The sequence below is a fragment of the Panthera onca genome, chromosome D4 (genome assembly GCF_046562875.1).
Source record: "Panthera onca isolate mPanOnc1 chromosome D4, mPanOnc1 haplotype 2, whole genome shotgun sequence".
NCBI lineage: Eukaryota > Metazoa > Chordata > Mammalia > Carnivora > Felidae > Panthera > Panthera onca.
In genome coordinates this window covers 1,110,526-1,124,061 of record NC_138351.1, presented here as the reverse complement: position 1 = coordinate 1,124,061, position 13,536 = coordinate 1,110,526, and the positions used below count along the sequence as shown (strand labels likewise).

At 39.3% G+C, this 13,536-nt stretch overlaps 1 long non-coding RNA gene across 2 annotated transcripts in view; it reads left to right on the top strand.

Moving 5' to 3' along the window:
* The first annotated feature begins 1,987 nt into the window (after positions 1–1,987).
* The window catches only part of LOC144614013 (uncharacterized), a 64,788-nt gene continuing 53,239 nt past the window's right edge, over positions 1,988–13,536 (top strand). For both annotated transcript variants that reach the window (XR_013551553.2, XR_014135914.1), the window contains exon 1: positions 1,988–2,121. This is a non-coding gene — a long non-coding RNA (uncharacterized LOC144614013). The remainder of the gene's footprint in view (positions 2,122–13,536) is intronic.

Genomic DNA, 13,536 nt, shown 5'->3' with positions numbered 1-13,536 from the left:
ATTACAACTTGCTGAAAGTTCAGATAATGGTTGATGGTTTTTAATGAATCGAGTATTTTAAAATTAAGGCATATACATTTTTTTAAAAAGTTTACTTGAGAGAGAGAGAGAGAGAGAGAGAGAGAGAGCAGGGAAGGGGCAGAGAGAGAGAGAGAGAGAATCCTGAGCAGGCTCTGCACTGTCAGCTCAGAGCCCAATGCGGGGCTCTATCCCCATGAACCATGAAATTGTGAGCCGAAATCAAAAGTTGGATTAACCAACCGAGACACTCAGGCTCCCCTACATTGCTTTTTATAAAAGACATAATGCCATTGCACACCTAGTAGACGATAGTGTAAATGTAACTTTTATATGCACTGGAAACGACAAAATTATTAGCATCACACTCTAACCAACTGAGCTAACCCGCCACTTTGGAAACGACAAAATTAGTTTGACTCGTTTGATTGTGATGTTTGCTTTATGATAGCGGCCTGGAACCAAACCTGCAATATCTTCGAGGTATGCTTGTACCTTACAGAAATGGGCTAATCTGCACACCAGTAGTTGTGTACAAAAATGCTCCATCCAGCAGCCTTGTCAGAGCCAAAAATTGAAAAGTACCAAAGTAACCATCAATGATATAATGAACATAAGTTAACCTATTTATATAAGGATACACTATCCAACATATGAAAAAATACACAATACAAACTAGTTTCATATTACAGTGTTCAACAATATAACAAAAGGGCAAAAAGTCATGTAAAGTTAACAAAAAGTAAGTTATCGTTTATTGATGCATACATAGGTAAAACTACAACGAAAACACTGATTATCATAAAAGTCAGCGGTTGATAGGAAGGATGATTTTGATTGGGATGTTACTTAAGTGCTTGCAATGTTCTACGTCTTGATCAGTTATTTCCTTTTTCTTTTCCTTTTTTCCTTTTCTATTTATTTAATGTTTATTTCTGAGAGAGAGACAGAGAGGGAGGGAGGGAAGGAGAGACAGGGCACTTAACGGGCCTAGATCAGGCATCAAAGGAAAAAAAAATCATTCAAAAGGCAAGGAAATCAAGGCTGAGGAAAAAGTGAATTATTACGAAAAGAAAATACAGAAGAAACACCAAGCTACCTCCTAAGTGGCTTTTAGACATGCAGCGGCCATTCCTTCCTCGTCCAGGCGCCTCTCGGAGAAGAGGGCACAACTAGGGACGCGAGAAGATTCGTGAGTCCCGACCGCCCCAGGCGAAAGCACATTCACACCCGTCCACCCCCACCCCGGTGCCAGGCACCCACCCACACACGCGAGGGGGCTCTGGGACCCTGTGGCCGACTCCGCCCAGTGCAGGTGCGGGCTGAGTGAAGGGAGCCGGGGCCGCGGGCGCACGCCGCAGGCAAGCGTCCCTCACCACACAGCCTGCCTGGCAGCACGGCGCCCGCCGCGCACACGAGCGCGCACCTGGGTCCCGCCGCCGCCGCCGCCCTTTCCGGGGTTCTGGAAGCCTCTGCTCTCGGCCTCCTCTGGGCGCAGGCAGAGACGACCCACACTGCTTGGGGCACCCGACGCCCAGAGGGGCCGGATTCTGCCGCCAAACCCAGAAGAGCGCGCGGTAACGAGTTGCGCCGCACGGCAGGTGGGCAAAGTGGTGCAGCGCCGACTCAGCGGCTCAGGCCCGGAGGCTGCCACCTGCGGTTCCGCCAGCACCACGCCCACTCCGAGATGCAGCAGCCACGCCTGGCCGCAAAGTCCCGGGCGCCCCTGGAAGAAGCCGGGTCCTTCCCGGCCGCCAGGCGTGGACCGGCTGGCCACACCGCAAGCACCTGGGGAAAGTCGCGCCGGGCCGTCAAAGCGGCGGTTCCCACGAGAGAGACGCCTGGGTGACGACACGCCGAGTCGTAAAAGCAGCGGTTCCCACGGAGACGCCTGGGTGACGACGCAACGAGCCGTAAAAGCAGCGGTTCCCACGGAGACGCCTGGGTAACGACGCGCCGAGCCGTAAAAGCAGCGGTTCCCACGGAGACGCCTGGGTAAAGACGCGCAGCGCCGAAAAGCGGCCCGACTGAGGAGCGAAGCTTAGCTCAGGGGGCTGGAACTTGGGAAGTGTCGCGCGAAGTAAGAGCCGCTGGACCCGCAAGGTGGGTGGTCGTCCTACGGCTCAGTCTCTGGCCTGCGGTGGTCTCTTAGGAGTCCTGAGCGTTCTGGCCCCCAGTGGTCCGAGTTCGAACGGAAGCGCACCGGACTTCGGCTTTCTCGGTGTGGCCAATACTGGGTGGAAGGAGGACGTGGGATTTAGGTGGGGAAGGGGCGGTGTCTGCGGGCCCGGGAGAGGGGAACTAGCTGTGTTGTGAGCTTGGGCCCATAGGAATAAGTGTTTGGGGTGGGTTGGGGCTGAGGGAAGCCTCGGGTGTTTTAAAGTGAGTCCGTGTTGGGGTGCTGGGTGAGTAGGAATCTCCGAGGATACTGGACGGGGTGTTTGTGAGTAGGAGGGCCGTTGACCGCTGACGTTCCTCTTTGACCAGGCAAAACATCAGTGCATTTCAGATTTGGAGAGGCAAAAATCATTTAGAATAGATCAAAATAGACGTTTATTTTGATATGCACGCAAGGTCCGAATTTGTTTTTGAACAAGAAAGATTGAAAAAAAAATTTTTTTTTAATATCTTTCACTGATTTTTGAGAGAGAGCGAGCGAGCGGAGCGAGCATTAGCAGGGGAGGGGCAGAGAGAGAGGGAGACACAGAATCTGAAGCAGCTGCAGGCTCTGAACTGTCAGCACAGAGTCCCGCTCCGGGCTGGAACCCAGGGAACAGCGAGATCAAGACCTGAGCGGCAGTTGATTGCTCAACGACTGAGTCCCCCAGGAATGTTCAACAGGCAGTGTATACAAAGAGCTCAGAATTGAGGAAGGCGGCAAGTTATGTAGGTCAGGTAGTGTGCTCATTTTCTGAAGAGACAACTTTGACTCAATAGAATTTAAGCTGAACATATGGGATCTGGAGGCTGGACCGGTTTTCTGTGATCACAGGCCACTTAAAAAATGTTTGTATGAAGATTTATTTAATACTTATTTCACCATCGTTTCTTTGCATGATTATAAATAGTAGAATCCAGTAGGATCGCTGGGCATAAAATTATACTGATGGCATTATTAAAATAATAGTTTATGGATGTAACGGAAGTAAAGACTCCTTTTCCCATTTTACAATAGACACTAATAAGAACAGAAATAAACTCAACATGAAATAAACAAGACATGTTTTAGAAAAACTTTGAACACTAGAAAAAAGAAAACCTTAAAAGACAACATAATTGTGGTTAGGAAGACTAAACATCAACTATCAGTTCACAGGACAAAAAAATAAATAAGGATTTAAAACACCAAATATAAGGTAGATTTTACGCACAAGTCTTGACTTTAACACTTTGGAAGGAAGATAATACCATCTTATCAAGCCCATGTGAAACACTCATAAAACTAATTATAATATAGGTTTCAAAAGAAAAAACAATTTACTTAAAGTAATAAGACAGTATTTATTTTTATTTTTACTTATTTATTTATTTATTTATTTATTTATTGAGAGAGAGAGAGAGAGCGTGAGTAGGGGAGGGACAGAAAGGGAGAGAGGCTCCGTGCCATCATTGCAGAGCCCAGTGCAGGTCTCAGTCTCACAAACTGCGAGATCATAACCTGGGCTGAAACCAGGATGGATGCTCAACCGACTGACCCACCCAAGTGTCCTGACAATATTTTTAAAAATTATTTTATCATGTAGAAAACTAGAAATTTTCTTTTTTTTTTTTTTGAGTATTTATTTTGAGAGAGAGTGCCCCATGGAAATTAATTTTTCAAATGACATACAATTCATCCAAAGAAAAACTGCAAAATGACATGGCAAATTTTAAAAGAAAATAGATAAAGCACAATATATCAGAAACTACAGGGGCCCCTGGGCGGCTCAGTCAGTTGAGCATCTGACTTTGGCTCCCGTCATGATCTCATGTTCATGGGTTCAAGCCCCACATCCAGCTCTGTGCTGACAGCCCAGAGCCTGGAGCCTGCTTCGGATTCTCTGTCTCTCTCTCTGCCCTTCCCCTGCTTGTGCTCTCTCTCTCTCTCTCTCAAAAAAAAAAAAAAAAAAAAAAAAAAAAGTTGAAAAAAAAATATAAGAAACTACGATATACACTTAAAGCAGTTAAATGAAATTTTATAGCCTTACATTCTTAAGACAGTAAGAGAATAAAATTTACAACTCAGAAGAAAAAAAATACCCAAAAAACAAAGTAAACCAAAACAAAGCAGAAGGGAATAAATCAAAGTAAATATCAAAATTGGGGCACCTGGGGGACTCAGTTGGGTAAGTGTCCAACTCTTGATTTTGGCCCAGGTCATGATCTCATGGTTTATGGGCTCGAGCTCTGCATTGGGCTCAATGCTGACAGCGTGGAGCCTGCTTGGAATTCTCTCACTCCCTCTCACTCTCTGCCCCTCTTCTAGCTTGCCTGCTCTCACTCTCTCTCAAATATTAAAAAAAAGTAAATGTCAAAATTAATAAGACTTAAAAGAGAGATGAAAACTAAGTGAATAAGTAAATAAATGAAGTGCAATTAAAAAAACCCTATAATAGTCAAGCCACTCACCATAAATCAAAAAAGTGAAAAAATGAAGAAAAATGCAAGAAGTGACCAGGAGAAATAATTGTGAAAGATAAAATTTTAGCAGTAAATGATTTTCAAAATTCTATGCAAAATAAATAATAATAGAACAAAAATTAATATAAGGTTTGATTAATAGACTCCTAGGAAAACACATTTATCAAAATTGGCAGAAGTTATGATAAAAAGCATTAAACAAATTTTATTAGAAGAAATGAAGAAATGTAACTATCTCACAAAATCAGGTCAGGCATAGAAAGTTTCACAGAAGAATTCTGTCCAAAAGAGGGAAGGCTTCAAGTTATGTAAATGGAACAAGTATAACATTTGGACCAAAACTTGAAGGAAAGTGTACAAGAACTGTAGACAAATCTCTGTAATGAATATTGATGTGAAAATTTAACTATTAGCAGAAACCAACAGCGTATTAAAACCTCATCAGGTTGAATTTATCTAAAAATGTTACGATGCCTCAATATGTGGAATTCAGTTAGCACAGTTAATCACATAAATAGATCTAAGGACAAAACCATAAAATTTCTCCCTTAATTTTATTATTATTTTTTTAACATTTATTTATTGATGAGAGACAGAGACAGAGTGCGAGCAGGGGAGGGGTAGAGAGAGAGGGAGACAGAATCTAAAGCAGGCCCCAGGCTCAGAGCTGTCAGCACAGAGCCGGTTGTGGGGCTCAAACCCAGGAACCTCGGCCTGAGCGGAAGTCGGATGCTTAACCAACTGAGCCACCCAGGCACCTCTCTCCCCTAAGCTTTTAACTTGAAAAGATCTTTTACAACATCCAACACCCATTTCTAATTAAAAAAAAAAAATCACCAAAATAAGAATTGATGTATCTTAGACCTAAAACAGGTATCTTCCTTAATATGTAAAACACTGGAAACAGTTTCTTAAGTTCAGAAGCAAAGCAAGTATGTTAACTTTGTATTGCTGGTATTAGCCAATGAAATCAATGAGAAAATAATGAGAGTTATGTAAATTTAAAATGAAGTGAAACTATTTGCAGAAGAAATCATCTAAAAAACTCAGCAGTCAATAATAAATTACCGAATATGCATCAGGATTTTAAATTAATACACAAAGTTGATAGCCTCCATTTATTTAAAAAACAGGTTATGACAATAAGGAAAACTCAACATATTTTTTTAAAAAATAAAATACTTAGAACTAAAATGTGAATAGCTATAAGAATAAAACTTTATACTACAGAAAATCACAAAATAGACTTGGTCAAATGTCATAAAGATATAAATTCTTTCCAATTTGATATAAAACTTTAACATAATTCCCCAAACAAACAAGGTTTCATGCTGGAGATTAAAGCTGAATTCACAAGGGGGCCTAGGTGGCTCAGCCAGTTAAGTATCTGACTGGCTCAGATCATTATCTTATGGTTAGCGAGTTCCCCATCGGTTGAACTTGAGCTCCACTTCCGGTGAGCTCATGCTCCGCATTGGTGAGCCAGTGCACCTCATCGGTTGAGCTCCAGTCCCGCTTCCGGTGACCCCTGCTTCTCTCTGTCTCTCTCCCCCTCTCTCCCCTTCTTTCCCCCTCCCGCAGCCTCGTGGGATTCTTTCTTCCCCTTGCTCATTTTCATTCTCTCTCTCTCTCTCTCAAAAAAAAAAAAAAAAAAAAAAAAAAAAAAAGGTGGGGGGGGAGGCTGAATTTACAAAAAAAATTAACAGTTAAAAAGCTGGAAATCTTGAAAACGACAGGCAGTGAAGGAGGTTTTGCTAACATAATCTAGGTCCTTTGTAATTGTAACATTGTAGAGCCAGAAGCATAAATAGACAAGGGGAATAAAGTAAAAGATCCAGAAGTGGACTGAAGTATATTTGGATAATGTGTACCAAGGATGGCATAAGATATCACTGGGGAAAAGATGGATTCTTTAATAAATGGCATTGTGACAGTAGATAACTATTTGGATAAAAGGTAGAATTGAGTCCATACTTGACAACATAAGCCAAAACAAATTCTAAATATGTTAGAAATCTAAATGGAAGAAACAAAACCACACAATTACTAGAAAAAGAGAATTCCTTAATACCTTCGGTATGAGTAAACATTTTCTAGTTGTTACTCAAATTGAAAGAAATAAGAGAACTTAATAAATTTGCATTAAAAATATCTGTATGGCAAAAATAAGCGTAAGACAGATAATAAATTTGGAATAATTGCAATTTATCTCACAGATAAAGGGCTAACTCACTAATACATAAAAAGCGTCTTAAAATTTTTATTTTTTAATTCAAGTCTAGTTGACACAGTGCTATATGAGTTTCAGTGTATGTTATAGTGATTCAACAATTCTATACATTATTCAGTGCTCATCATAAATATACTCGTAATTCCCTTCGCCTGTTTCACCCATCCTCCCACCCACCTCCTCTCTGGCAACCAGCAGTTTGTTCTCTGTATTTGAGTCTTTGTCTCTTTTTTTCTTTATTTCTTAAATTCACATAGTGAAGTTAGACAGTTTTTATCTTTCTCTGACTTATTTTACTTAGCTTTATAGTCTCTGGATCCATTCATGTTGTTGCAAATGGCAAGATTTTATTCTTTTTTATGGCTGAGTAATATTCCAGAGTGTGTGTGTGTGTGTGTGTGTGTGTGTGTGTGTGTGTGCCAAATCGTTATCCATTCATCTATAGACACTTGGGTTGGTTCCATATTTTGGCTATTGTAAATATTGCTGCAGTAAACGTAGGGGTGCATATCTTTTAGATTAGTATTTTCATATTTTTGGGTAAATACCCAGTAGTGGGCTTACTGGATCACGGTAGTTGTATTGTTAATTTTCTGAGGAACTTCCATGCTGTTTTCCATAGTGGCTGCACCAATTTGCATTCACATCAACAGTGCATGAGGGTTCCCTCTTCTCCACACTTTGCCAACACTTGTTTCTTGTGTGATTTTAGCCATTTGGAAAAATATGCAGTGATATTGTTTTGATTTGCATTTACCTCATGATAAATGATAATGAGCATCTTTTATGTTCTGTTAGCCATCTGTATGTCTTCTTTGGAGAAATTTCTGTTCATGTGTTCTACCCTTTTTTAATTGGATTATTTGTTGTCTCTTTTGGTTTAAATTGTATAAGTTCTTTATATATTTTGTATATTAATCCCTTGTCAGGTATACTCTTTGCGAATACATTCTCCCATTCAGTGGGTTGTCTCTTAGTTTTGCTGATGGTTTCCTTTGCTGTGCAAAAACTTTATATTTTGGTGTAGTCCAAAAACTTTATTTTTTTTATTTTTATTTTTTTTAAGTTTATTTTTGAGAGAAAGAAAGAGAGAATGTGGGGTAGGGGTGAAGACAGGGAGGGAGGGAGAGAGAATCCCAAGCAAGCTCTGCACTGTTAGTGCAGATTTGGGGCTCAAACTCATGAACCGCGAGATCATAACCTGAGCCAAAGTTGGATGCTTAACCAATTGAGCCACTCAGGCACCACAGTCCAAATACTTTAATTTTGATTTTGTTTCCCTTGACAAAGGAGACATACTAGAAAAATCTTCCTGTGACTGATATCAAAGTGATTACTGCCTCTGTTATCTTCTAGGAATTTTAGGGTTTCAGGTCTTATCATTTAGGTCTCTACTCCATCTTAAGTTTAATTTTGTGTGTAGTGTAAGAAAGTGGTCCAATTTTTTTACACGCAGCTGTCTGGTTTTCCCAGCACCATTTGTTGACTGGACTGTCCATTTCCCATTGTATATTCTTGCTTCCTTTGGTTGAAGATTGACCATATAATCATGGGTTTATTTCTGGGCTCTCTGGTCTGTTCCATTGATCTGTGTGTCTGTTTTAGTGCCAGTACCATACCGTTTTGATTACTGAAGTTTGTAATATAACTTCAGGTCCAGAATTGTGATGCTCTCAGGTTTGCTTTTCTTTTTCAAAATTGCTTTGACTGTTCAGCATCTTAAGTGGTTCCATACAAATTTTAGGATTGTTTGTTCTATCTCTGTGAGAAATGCTGTTGGTATTTTGATAGGATTGCATTAAATATGTAGATTGCTTTGGGTAGTATGGACATTTTAACAATATTTGTTTTTCCAGTCCATGAGCATGGAATTTCTTTCCATTTGTTTGTGTCATTTTCAATTTCCTTTATCAATGTTCTATATTTTCAGAGTACAGACAGGTCTTTCACCTCCTTGGTAAGTTTATTTCTAGGTATTTATTATATTTGGTGTAATTATAAATGGGATTATTTTTTTTCTTTCTTTCATTTTTAAGATTTTATTTTTTTAAGTAATCTCTATACCCAACGTAGGGCTTGGACTCACAGTCCTGAAATCAAGAGTGGCATGCTCCACTGACTACAGCCACGTGCCCCAATGTGATTGTTTTAATTTCTCTTTCCGTACTTCATTATTAAATTGTATAGAAGTGCGTCATTTCTGTCTATCAGTTCTAGTAGTTTTTTGGTGGAGTCATTTGGCTTTTCTAGATATAGTATCATGTCATTTGCTTATAGTGACAGCTTGTACTTGTTCCTTACTGATTTGAATGCCTTTCATTTCTTGTCTGATTATTGTGGTTAGGACTCCCAGTACTATGTTGTAAAAGAGTTGTGAGCGCGGACATCCTTGACTGTTCCTGACCTTAGGGTAAATAAATACTCCCAGTTTTTCACCATTGTTAGTTGTGGGTTTTTCAAATATATATATGTATAAATATTGTTGAAGTATGTTTCCTCTAAACTGACTTTGTTGAGGGTTTTTATCATGAGCAGATATTTTACTTTGTCAAATGCTTTTTTTAAAATTTACTGTAATGATCATGATTTTTATTCTTTGTCTTATTGATGTGATGTATCACATTAGCTGATTTGAAAATATTTAACCATGCTTGCATTCTAGGAATAAATCCCACTTGATTGCGGTGAATGATTTTTTTTAAACGTATTGTTGGTTTGGTTTGCTAATATTTTATTGAGGATTTTTGTATCTGTAGTCAGAGATACTGGCCTGTAGTTCTCTTTTCTGTAATGTCTATGTAGTTGTGGTATCAGGGGAATGCTGGCCTCATTGAATGAATTTGAAAGCTTCCCTTCCTCTTCTGTTTTTTGGAATAGTTTGAGAAGAATAGGTATTCTTTAAATATAGAATTCCCCCATGAAGCCATCTGTTCCTGGACTTTTGTTTGTTGGCAGTTTTTTGATTACCGATTTAATTTCATTGCTAGTAATTAGTCTGTTCAAATGTTCTATTTCTTCCTAACTCAGGTTTGGGAGGTTATAGGTTTCTAGGAACTTAAGCATTTCTTCTGGGTTGTCTAATTTGTTGGCATATATTTTTTTTTGTAGTAGTCTCTTATAATCCTTTGTATTTCTGTGGTGTTGGTTGTTTTTCCCCTCTCTCATATCCGAGTGTATTTGAGTCTGCCTTTTTCCCCCCTTTTAGTCTCACTAAACTTTTTATCAATTTTACTGATCTTTTCAAAGAACATGCTCCTGGTTTCATCGATCTGTTCTATTACTTTTTTTAGTTTCTGTTTTATTTCTGCTCTCATCATCATTATTTCTTTCCTTCTTCTGGGTTTAGGCTGTGTACTTCTTTTTCTAGTTCTTTTCGGTGTAAGGTTAGGTTGTTTATTTGAGTTTTATTTTCTTTTCGCTTTTTTATTTTATATGACTAAATCAGTATTTATGTATTTAATTTTTATTTTTGGTTTTGTTTTTTCTTTAATTTTATTTTTTACAATTTACATCCAAATTAGTTAGCATATAGTGCAACAATGATTTCAGAAGTAGATTCCTTAATGGCCCTGACCCATTTAGCCCATCCCCTCTACCACACCTCCTCCAGTAACCCTATGTTTGTTCTCCGTATTTATGAGTGTCTTATGTTTTGTCCGCTTCCATGTTTTTACATTATTTTTTTCCCTTCCCTTATGTTCATCTGTTTTGTCTCTTTTTTTATGTATGAAATATTTTTATTCTTTTTTTAAAATATAAAATTTATTGTCAAATTGGTTTCCATACAACACCCAGTGCTCATCCCAACAGGTGCCCTCCTCAATACCCTTCACCCACCCTCCCCTCCCTCCCACCCCCCATCAACCCTCAGTTTGTTCTCAGTTTTTAAGAGTCTCTTATGTTTTGGCTTCCTCCCTCTCTAACCTTTCTTTCTTTCTGTTTTTTTTTCTTCCCCATCCCCCATGGTCTTCTGGTAAGTTTCTCAGGATCCACATAAGAGTGAAAACATGGTATCTGTCTTTCTCTGTATGACTTATTTCACTTAGCATAACACCCTCCATCCATCCACATTGCTACAAAAGCCCATATTTCGTTCTTTCTCATTACCACGTAGTATTCCATTGTATATATAAACCACAATTTCTTTATCCATTCATCAGTTGATGGACATTTAGGCTCTTTCCATAATTTGGCTATTGTTGAAAGTGCTGCTATAAACATTGGGGTACAAGTGCCCCTATGCATCAGCACTCCTGTATCCCTTGGGTAAATTCCTAGCAGTGCTATTGCTGGCTCATAGGATAGATCTATTTTTAATTCTTTGAGGAAGCTCCACACTGATTTCCAGAGCGGCTGCATCAGTTTGCATCCCCACCAACAGTGCAAGAGGGTTCCCATTTCTCCACATCCTCTCTAGCATCTATAGTCTCCTGATTTGTTCATTTTGGCCACTCTGACTGGCGTGAGGTGGTATCTGAGTGTGGTTTTGATTTGTATTTCCCTGATGAGGAGTGACGTTGAGCATCTTTTCATGTGCCTATTGGCCATCTGGATGTCTTCTTTAGAGAAGTGTCTATTCATGTTTTCTGCCCATTTCTTCACTGGATTATTTGTTTTTCGGGTGTGGAGTTTGATGAGCTCTTTACAGATTTTGGATACCAGCTTTTTGTCTGATATGTCATTTGCAAATATCTTTTCCCATTCCGTTGGTTGCCTTTTAGTTTTGTTGATTGTTTCCTTTGCAGTGCAGAAGCTTTTTATCTTCATGAGGTCCCAGTAGTTCATTTTTGCTTTTAATTCCCTTGCCTTTGGAGATGTGTCAAGTAAGAAATTGCTACGGCTGAGGTCAGAGAGGTCTTTTCCTGCTTTCTCCTCTAGGGTTTTGATGGTTTCCTGTCTCACATTCAGGTCCTTTATCCATTTTGAGTTTATTTTTGTGAATGGTGTAAGAAAGTGGTCTAGTTTCATCCTTCTGCATGTTGCTGTCCAGTTCTCCCAGCACCATTTGTTAATGAAGTTGTCTTTTTTCCATTGGATATTCTTTCCTGCTTTGTCAAAGATTAGTTGGCCATACTTTTGTGGGTCTAGTTCTGGGGTTTCTATTCTATTCCATTGGTCTATGTGTCCGTTTTTGTGCCAATACCATGCTGTCTTCATGATTACAGGTTTGTAGTAGAGGCTAAAGTCTGGGATTCTGATGCCTCCCGCTTTGTTCTTCTTCTTCAAAATTACTTTGCCTGTTTGGGGTCTTTTGTGGTTCCATACAAATTTTAGGATTGCTTGTTCTAGCTTCAAGAAGAATGCTGGTGGAATTTTGATTGGGATTGCATTGAATGTGTAGACAGCTTTGGGTAGTATTGACATTTTAACAGTATTTGTTCTTCCAATCCATGAGCATGGGATGTTTTTCCATTTCTTTGTATCTTCTTCAATTTCCTTCGTAAGCTTTCTATAGTTTTCAGCACACAGATCTTTTACATCTTTGGTTAGGTTTATTCCTAGGTATTTTATGCTTCTTGGTGCAATTGTGAATGGGATCAGTTTCTTTATTTCTCTTTCTGTTGCTTCATTATTAGTGTATAAGAATGCAACTGATTTCTGTACATTGATTTTGTATCCTGCAACTTTGCTGACTTCATGTATCAGTTCTAGCAGACTTTTGATGGAGTCTATCGGGTTTTCCATGTATAATATCATGTCATCTGCAAAAAGTGAAAGCTTGACTTCATCTTTGCCAATTTTGATGCCTTTGATTTCCTTTCGTTGTCTGATTGCTGATGCTAGCACTTCCAGCACTATGTTAAACAACAGTGATGAGAGTGGACATCCCTGTTGTGTTCCTGATCTCAGAGGGCAAGCTCTCAGTTTTTCCCCATTGAGGATGATATTAGCTGTGGGCTTTTCATAAATGGCTTTTATGATGTTTAAGTATGTTCCTTCTATCCCGACTTTCTCGAGGGTTTTTATTAAGAAACAATGCTGAATTTTGTCAAATGCTTTTTCTGCATCGATTGACAGCATCATATAGTTCTTATCTTTTATTAATGTGATGTATCACGTTGATCGATTTGCGAATGTTGAACCAGCCCTGCATCCCAGGAATGAATCCCACTTGTTCATGGTGAATAGTTCTTTTTATATGCTGTTGAATTTGATTTGCTAATATCTTATTGAGAATTTTTGTATCCATATTCATCAGGGATATTGGCCTGTAGTTCTCTTTTTTTGCTGGGTCTCTGTCTGGTTTAGGAATCAAAGTAATGCTGGCTTCATAGAGTGAGTCTGGAAGTTTTCCTTCCCTTTCTATTTTTTGGAACAGCTTGAGAAGGATAGGTATTATCTCTGCTTTAAATGTCTGGTAGAATTCCCCTGGGAAGCCATCTGGTCCTGGACTCTTCTTTGTTGAGAGATTTTTGATAACTGATTCAATTTCTTTGCTGGTTATGGGTCTGTTCAGGTTTTCTATTTCTTCCCGTTTGAGTTTTGGAAGTGTGTGGGTGCTTGGGAATTTGTCCATTTCTTCCAGGTTGTCCAGTTTGTTGGCATATAATTTTTCATAGTATTCCCTGATAATTACTTGTATCTCTGAGGGATTGGTTGTAATAATTCCATTTTCATCCATGATTTTATCTGTTTGGGTCATCTCCCTTTTCTTTTTGAGAAGCATG